General features: G+C 45.6%; 1 long non-coding RNA gene across 1 annotated transcript; it reads right to left on the bottom strand.

Moving 5' to 3' along the window:
- Nucleotides 1-2174: 2174 nt before the first annotated feature.
- LOC135538123 (uncharacterized) lies at nt 2175-4660 on the bottom strand. Its single transcript, XR_010455324.1, has 3 exons — nt 4516-4660; nt 3920-4083; nt 2175-2214 (listed from the first exon to the last, which is right to left on the bottom strand). It is a non-coding gene; the product is annotated as an uncharacterized LOC135538123 (long non-coding RNA).
- Nucleotides 4661-9218: the final 4558 nt, after the last annotated feature.

Below are 9218 nucleotides of genomic sequence, written 5' to 3'. Positions count from 1 at the left end.
TGTTGTCACTTGCATTTCTCCACAGAAATGGTGTATATACTTAATTTCTTGCAAGATAGTATGATATCGGTACTCCGGTATGTGGCATACCTGATACTCTGTATATAGCCATGTTATTACCTGGTACTTCCTGCTTATATGTTATACTCTCATATAATGCATTACTTAATTTCTCAGATATAGCTGCATGTTATTACCTGGTACTCCCTGTATATAACCATGTTATTACCTCCCTGTATAGCCATGTTATTACTCTGGTACTTCTGTTTATATTGCTGGAGAGAACCATGTTATTACCTCCTGTATATAGCCATGTATTACCTGGTTCTTCCCGATATAGCCATGTTATTACCTGGTACTCCCTGTATATAACCATGTTATTACCTCCCTGTATATAGCCATGTTATTACCTGGTACTTCCTGTATGTAGCCATGTTATTACCTGGTACTTCCTGTATGTAGCCCTGTTATTACCTGGGTACTCCTGTTTATAGCCATGTAATTACCTGGTACTTCCTGTTTATAGCCATGTTCCTACCTATTTGGCACATGGAAAATAACATTTGATTGATGATCTGAAAGCTGGTTACAGAGCAGAACAAAAGTGGAGAAATAAGTATTTTTAATTAGAGTTTTATTCTGAAAGTATAACTTCACTATACACATGGATCTACAACAGTTTTTTAAAAGTATAACTTCACATACACATGGATCACAACGAAGGGATCTACAATATTTTGCATAACTTCACTATACACATGGATCTGGCCAACAGTTTTTTAAAAGTAAATTCCAACATGGATCTACAACAGTTTTTTAAAAGTATAACTTCACTATGTACATGGATCTATTGCAGTAAATTGCAAATATGCATTTGGCAATGGTATAATCTCCCATATTAAACAATAATATATTCCCAGTTAAACAGTACTTCACAATAATGTATTATTAATTTATACCCAGCAGCATCGTACATTCACATCATCCTTCATTAATCCTTCATTTAGAGCACTACATCATCCTTCATTGAGCACAACATCATCCTTCTTCATTTAGAGCAATACGAGCACAACATCATCCTTCATTAATCCCTCATTTAGAGGGCATTACATCATCCTTCATTAATCCCTCATTTAGAGCACAACATCATCCTTCATGAATCTCATTTAGAGCACTACATCATCCTTCATTAATTCTTAGAGCAACATCATCCTTCTATTAATCCCTCATTTAGAAATTACATCATCCTTCATTAATCCCTCATTTAGAGCACAACATCATCCTTCATTAACTCTCATTTAGAGCACTACATCATCCTTCATTAATCCCTCATTTAGAGCACAACATCATCCTTCATTAATCCCTCATTTAGAGCACAACATCATCTTCATTAATCCCTCATTTAGAGAACTACATCATCCTTCATTAATCCCTCATTTAGAGCACAACATCATTAGAGTATATTTCTGTTACCACTCTATTTGCTATAATCAAATCATACAGAACAAAACAAAAACATACTTATAATCCGAAAACGAATCTAAATGCACATATTTACATATGATTACGTTTTGACAACATACAGAATAAATATAACAACTGTTCCTCAACATGTTGGAGAGACACATTGGATGGTGGCCTGAGGTGGGTGGGTCCAGTATCTGATCTGAGTGTCGTCATTGGTCAACAGAGGATGGAGGGAGAGAATGGGGGGGGAGCTGGATGGAAGAGAGTGATAGAGGATGGAGGGAAGGGTCCTCCCCACGACATACTGGTCTTCACCCTTCTTCAAAGATCTGTCGGACCTTCACCGCCGGGACGCAGCCTTCCCCTCACGATACTAATCGTGCCTGGAGGAGGAGGGAACACACTATTGACTGAGTGATCACACAATGAATCATAGGGGTGGGACGAGGTTGCAATGTCCAGTAACTTTCCCAGGTTTTCCAGAAATCCTGGCTAGAGGATTCTTTGAAATCCAGGAATCTTCAACCTGTATTTCTGGAAAGCCTGGGAATTTGGGGAAAGTTTCCAGAATGTTCCATCCCAAGACAGGACAACACAACCTAAGAGGTTAGTAATTAGTTATTGTAGTGTGCTTGTGTTCTGTAACATCATACCTTCATCTATCTTGAGGCAGTTCACCACCGTTGAGGCTACGATCTCGTTGGAATCCCCACACACAGAACCCCCTGGATCTTATGGCCAAGCCGACTAGGATACACATAGACAGACAGTGTCAGAGTAGGTTCAGGTTTGGTTTGGTTTAGGTTTACTACACCTGTTGTATTCAGCATTTCACTGCAAGGTCTACTACACCTGTTGTATTCAGCATTTCACTGTAAGGTCTACTACACCTGTTGTATTCAGCATTTCACTGTAAGGTCTACTACACCTGTTGTATTCAGCATTTCACTGTAAGGTCTCCTACACCTGTTGTATTCAGCATTTCACTGTAAGGTCTCCTACACCTGTTGTATTCAGCATTTCACTGTGGAGTCTCCTACACCCTGTTGTATTCAGCATTTCACTGTGGGTCTCCTACACCTGTTGTATTCAGCATTTCACTGTAAGGTCTACTACACCTGTTGTATTCAGCATTTCACTGTAAGGTCTCCTACACCTGTTGTATTTGGCGCATGTGACAAATAACATTTGATTTGATTTGATTTTGTTTGTAGGACTGATTCCACTCTAGATCAGCGAGATGCAGGCAAGAGTGTGAAAGGCGGTATTGAATGTGTCACTGTCTGTCACCTGGATTACACGACCTGTGCACCTACGTTGTTAACGTTCATTTGTAGGCCAGGTTGTAGCAACCTCATGATGGGTAGAGGGAAATTACAGTATCATGTAGTAGCCTAAACCGATCACTGTTACATTGAACTGGGTGAATGGAATAATGAATTCCAGTCATTCAATGGATAGATTTAAGGCCATGCTCTTAGAAAAATAATCGTCCTCACTATTCTTAAACGGCAATATATTAGTAGAACTGGATATTTACACAGCAGGCTGACTGATATGAAACCAGTCTGACAGGAAATATCAGACCAGTTTACAATACAACCAGCAATCCGAGATAGAAAAATACTTCAATACTGACATCACTTTCAGCATCACGATCAGCATGAAGGGAGCATAGCTGTTCAAACTATCTGATGAAGGGAGCATAGCTGTTCAAACTATCTGATGAAGGGAGCATAGCTGTTCAAACTATCTGATGAAGGGAGCATAGCTGTTCAAACTATCTGATGAAGGGAGCATAGCTGTTCAAACTATCTGATGAAGGCAGCATAGCTGTTCAAACTATCTGATGAAGGGAGCATAGCTGTTCAAACTATCTGATGAAGGGAGCATAGCTGTTCAAACTATCTGATGAAGGGAGCATAGCTGTTCAAACTATCTGATGAAGGCAGCATAGCATACCAACAGGCTAGAGTGCTTAAGTATAGTTGAGTACAGGTGAGTACAGGTGGGTAGAGGTGAGTACAGGTGGGTAGAGGTGGGTACAGGTGGGTAGAGGTGAGTACAGGTGGGTAGAGGTGGGTACAGGTGGGTAGAGGTGAGTACAGGTGGGTAGAGGTGGGTACAGGTGGGTAGAGGTGAGTACAGGTGGGTAGAGGTGGGTACAGGTGGGTAGAGGTGAGTACAGGTGGGTAGAGGTGAGTACAGGTGGGTAGAGGTGGGTACTGGTGGGTAGAGGTGAGTACAGGTGGGTAGAGGTGAGTACAGGTGGGTAGAGGTGGGTACTGGTGGGTACAGGTGGGTAGAAGTGGGTACTGGTGGGTAGAGGTGGGTACAAGTGGGTAGAGGTGAGTACAGGTGGGTAGAGGTGCGTACTGGTGGGTACAGGTGAGTACAGGTGGGTAGAGGTGGGTACTGGTGGGTACAGGTGAGTGTTATGATAGGACTTTACCTGATGACCATGTCGTGGTGCGTGCTGTCGGGTTCTCCACTGGGATTGGCTGAGGTGATGGCAAGTGGTCCGGTGATGTCACACAGGTGTCCTGTGACGGTGTGGTCAGGGACTCGGATCATGATGCTATCATTGGTCCCCACGGTCGTAGGCCGGACCCACACCTGGGCAACATAGGTAAACAATTAGAACATCAATCCAATGATCACTCACAATATAGAATAAAGAAACCAAATAATATGTTGTTTCAATAAGTGCAGGTCAGGCATGCTGTTATCAAACCATTTCTGAGAGGTTCCTAACTCTAATCCAATGTAACCCGGCAGGGTGGCCTAGTGGTTAGAGCGTTGGACTAGTAACCGAAGGTTGCAAGTTTAAAAACCCTGAGCTGACATGGTACAAATCTGTTGTTCTGCCCCTGAACAGGCAGTTAACCCATTCCTTGTTCCCCAGGCCGTCATTTGAAAATAAGAATTTGTTCTTAACTGACTTGCCTAGATAAATAAAGGTAAAAAAAACAATTTAAAATCCCCATGCAGTTGAAGCCACAATCCTCCTCCTCATCCCTCCCCTCTCCTTCCCTCCTCACCCCTTACCCAGTCTGAGTAGCCAGTCTCCCTTGCTGACGATGCAGCTGATCCCTCCAGGGTAGACGTTCCTCATGAATTCCCAGAGTAGAGAGCTGAATGGGGGCTTGGCTGCCACCAGCTGCTCCACACTGGAGATACAGATACAGATGGGCTTCTCCGGACGGTCCTTAATGTTGTGGTGATGTTCTCGATGGCCTGAGGGTTCTGCAGGATGCGGCCAGGCGTAGACCGTATCGGTGGGGATTCCACAGACCCCCGTCGTCCAGCAGTCTGGAGATCTTCAGAAGACCGCTGGTCAGTCTGGAGTCTGCCACGGGACAAGGCAGGGCAGGGGAGGACTTCTGCTGCTGATTCACATCCTGAGACACAACAACACAGGGAGAGAGACACACGATATGGAACACAATAGAAAAGGAACTAACTGGATTAGAGAGGTAGAATAAAATGTAATGAAACACATGAACACTCCATTCTACTTGTCAGCTCATCCAGTGGAAAGCAACAGAATGGAAAAGTGCCTTTGTCCTCACCTTAACCAGTGGAGGCCCCATGGGCATCACACTCTGGCGGAAAGGTACCGTTGACCAGTGATGCCAGGGTTCCATATAGACAGACGACAGAGAACACAGCTAGCATGGCAACTACAAGAACAACGACAGAAATGTGTTAGAACAGTAACACAGCTGACAGCTAGATTGCAAAATAATGTGTACATTTTACAGTTACTGTTTGAGCAGCAAACGTATCGATATACGGTCACGATGGACACCACATAACACTGTCTGAATCACAAACCCAACACTTCAACCACTCCGATCACTCCATAAAGGGCAGATGGCCAAGTGTTGGTTTTGGGTTTCAGCCTTACGGTATATCACAATAGGTTGTTGGAACCTTCATTGGGGGAAATGAGGGCTTGTCATTAGGTTTGTTCTATTGACTGGAACAGAATCAGTGGAATGGTAGCAAATGCATCAAACACATAGTTTCAAGGTGGTTGATGCCATTCCATTTACTCCGTTCCAGCCATTATCATGAGCCGTGCTCCCTCAGGAGCCTCCTGTGAGCCGTTTATGTAGAATGTGAGTCCTGTCAGTGTCGGAGGTGAAAACAGGTCACTTACTCTCCAGCTGTAGGGGAGCTGTTGCAGAGTGGACAGGAGGAAACACACCAGAACTCACCTCCATGACCACGGTCAGAGACAAGAGGACCAGGTTACCATACGCAGCTGGAAGGGACATGGAGAGGGTTAGGACCAGGTTACCATGGAGAGGGTTAGGACCAGGTTACCATGGAGAGGGTGAGTACCAGGTTACCATACGCAGCTGGAAGGGACATGGAGAGGGTTAGGACCAGGTTACCATGGAGAGGGTTAGGACCAGGTTACCATGGAGAGGGTGAGGACCAGGATACCATGGAGAGGGTTAGGACCAGGTTACCATGGAGAGGGTGAGTACCAGGTTACCATACGCAGCTGGAAGGGACATGGAGAGGGTTAGGACCAGGTTACCATGGAGAGGGTTAGGACCAGGTTACCATGGAGAGGGTGAGTACCAGGTTACCATGGAGAGGGTTAGGACCAGGTTACCCATGGAGAGGGTTAGGACCAGGTTACCATGGAGAGGGTTAGGACCAGGTTACCATGGATAGGGTTAGGACCAGGTTACCATGGAGAGGGTGAGTACCAGGTTACCATGGAGAGGGTTAGGACCAGGTTACCATGGAGAGGGTTAGTACCAGGTTACCATGGAGAGGGTGAGTACCAGGTTACCATGGAGAGGGTTAGGACCAGGTTACCATGGAGAGGGTTAGGACCAGGTTACCATGGAGAGGGTTAGGACCAGGTTACCATACGCAGCTGGAAGGGACATGGAGAGGGTTAGGACCAGGTTACCATGGAGAGGGTTAGGACCAGGTTACCATGGAGAGGGTTAGGACCAGGTTACCATGGAGAGGGTGAGGACCAGGTTACCATGGAGAGGGTTAGGACCAGGTTACCATGGAGAGGGTGAGGACCAGGTTACCATGGAGAGGGTGAGTACCAGGTTACCATGGAGAGGGTTAGGACCAGGTTACCATGGAGAGGGTTAGGACCAGGTTACCATGGAGAGGGTTAGGACCAGGTTACCATGGAGAGGGTTAGGACCAGGTTACCATACGCAGCTGGAAGGGACATGGAGAGGGTTAGGACCAGGTTACCATGGAGAGGGTTGGGGACCAGGTTACCATGGAGAGGGTTAGGACCAGGTTACCATGGAGAGGGTGAGGACCAGGTTACCATGGAGAGGGTTAGGACCAGGGTTACCATGGAGAGGGTGAGGACCAGGTTACCATGGAGAGGGTGAGTACCAGGTTACCATGGAGAGGGTTAGGACCAGGTTACCATGGAGAGGGTGAGGACCAGGGGTTACCATGGAGAGGGTGAGGACCAGGTTACCATACGCAGCTGGAAGGGGACATGGAGAGGGTTAGGACCAGGTTACCATGGAGAGGGTTAGGACCAGGTTACCATGGAGAGGGTGAGTACCAGGTTACCATGGAGAGGGTTAGGACCAGGTTACCATGGAGAGGGTTAGGACCAGGTTACCATGGAGAGGGTGAGGACCAGGTTACCATACGCAGCTGGAAGGGACATGGAGAGGGTTAGGACCAGGTTACCATGGAGAGGGTTAGGACCAGGTTACCATGGAGAGGGTGAGTACCAGGTTACCATATGCAGCTGGAAGGGACATGGAGAGGGTTAGGACCAGGTTACCATGGAGAGGGTGAGTACCAGGTTACCATGGAGAGGGTTAGGACCAGGTTACCATGGAGAGGGTTAGGACCAGGTTACCATGGAGAGGGTTAGGACCAGGTTACCATACGCAGCTGGAAGGGACATGGAGAGGGTTAGGACCAGGTTACCATGGAGAGGGTGAGTACCAGGTTACCATATGCAGCTGGAAGGGACATGGAGAGGGTTAGGACCAGGTTACCATGGAGAGGGTGAGTACCAGGTTACCATATGCAGCTGGAAGGGACATGGAGAGGGTTAGGACCAGGTTACCATGGAGAGGGTGAGTACCAGGTTACCATGGAGAGGGTTAGGACCAGGTTACCATGGAGAGGGTTAGGACCAGGTTACCATGGAGAGGGTTAGGACCAGGTTACCATACGCAGCTGGAGGGGACATGGAGAGGGTTAGGGACCAGGTTACCATGGAGAGGGTTAGGACCAGGTTACCATGGGAGAGGGTTAGACCAGGTTACCATGGAGAGGTTTAGGACCAGGTTACCATGGAGAGGGTTAGGACCAGGTTACCATGGAGAGGGTTAGGACCAGGTTACCATGGATAGGGTTAGGACCAGGTTACCATGGAGAGGGTTAGGACCAGGTTACCATGGAGAGGGTTAGGACCAGGTTACCATGGAGAGGGTTCGGACCAGGTTACCATGGAGTGGGCACTACTTTAGACCAGGGCCCTATTCTCTATTTAGTGCACTACTATAGACCAGGGCCCTATTGTCTGTGTAGTGCACTACTTTTGACCAGGGCCCTATTCCCTATATATAGTGCACTACTTTAGACCAGGAACCATGGGGCTGTGTAGGGAATAGAATGCCATTTGGGAAAACCCACTCCGTTCTTCTCTCCCTCTGTGTTGCAGCAGGAGAAGAGGTAGATAAAGGTGATTTCATGTAAAGACTGACCGATGAGCATGAGGAAAGCGTTGACCAGGAAGCGTGGCTCCAGCTGTAAACCCATAGGATCCTACTGGAGAGATCTGCAGCAAGGGGCCTGAGAAAAGAACACGGAGATGTTTTACTGAAACAGGCAACAGAGCATGGAGACAGCAACAACAACAACAACAGCAACAACATCAACAACAACAACAACAACAACAACAACAACAACAACAACATCAACAACAGCAACGACATCAACAACCACATCAACAACATCAACAACAAAATCAACAACATCAACAACAGCAACAACAACATGAACAACAACAACAACATCAACAACAACATGAACAACAACATTAACAACAAGCACATCAACAACAACATCAATAACATGAACAACAACAACAACATCAACCACATCAACAACAGCAACGACAACATGAACAACAACAACAACATCAACCACATCAACAACAACAGCAACAGCAACGACTTCAACAACCACATCAACAACATCGACAACAACATCAACAACATCAACAACAACATGAACAACAACATTAACAACAAGCACACCAACAACAACATCAATAACATGAACAACATCAACAACCACATCAACAACATGAACAACAACAGCAACAACAGCAACGACATTAACAACAGCAACAACAACATCAACAACAACATTAACAACAAGCACATCAACAACAACAATAAGATCAACAACATTAACAACAGCAACATCAACAACATCAACAACAACTTGAACAACAACATTAACAACAACAGCAACAACCACATCAACAACATGAACAACAACATCAACAACATCAACAACAACATGAACAACAACATTAACAACAAGCACATAAACAACAACATCAATAACATGAACAACAACATTAACAACAAGCACATCAACAACAACAATAAGATCAACAACATTAACAACAGCAACAGCAACAACATTAACAACAACATTAACTAAAATAACATTAACAACAACATCAACAACATCAACGACAACAATATCAACAA

This window comes from Oncorhynchus masou, unplaced genomic scaffold (genome assembly GCF_036934945.1).
Source record: "Oncorhynchus masou masou isolate Uvic2021 unplaced genomic scaffold, UVic_Omas_1.1 unplaced_scaffold_9132, whole genome shotgun sequence".
Lineage (NCBI taxonomy): Eukaryota > Metazoa > Chordata > Actinopteri > Salmoniformes > Salmonidae > Oncorhynchus > Oncorhynchus masou.
Note: the sequence above shows the minus strand (reverse complement) of the source record. Positions and strands in the feature narration are given on the sequence as shown.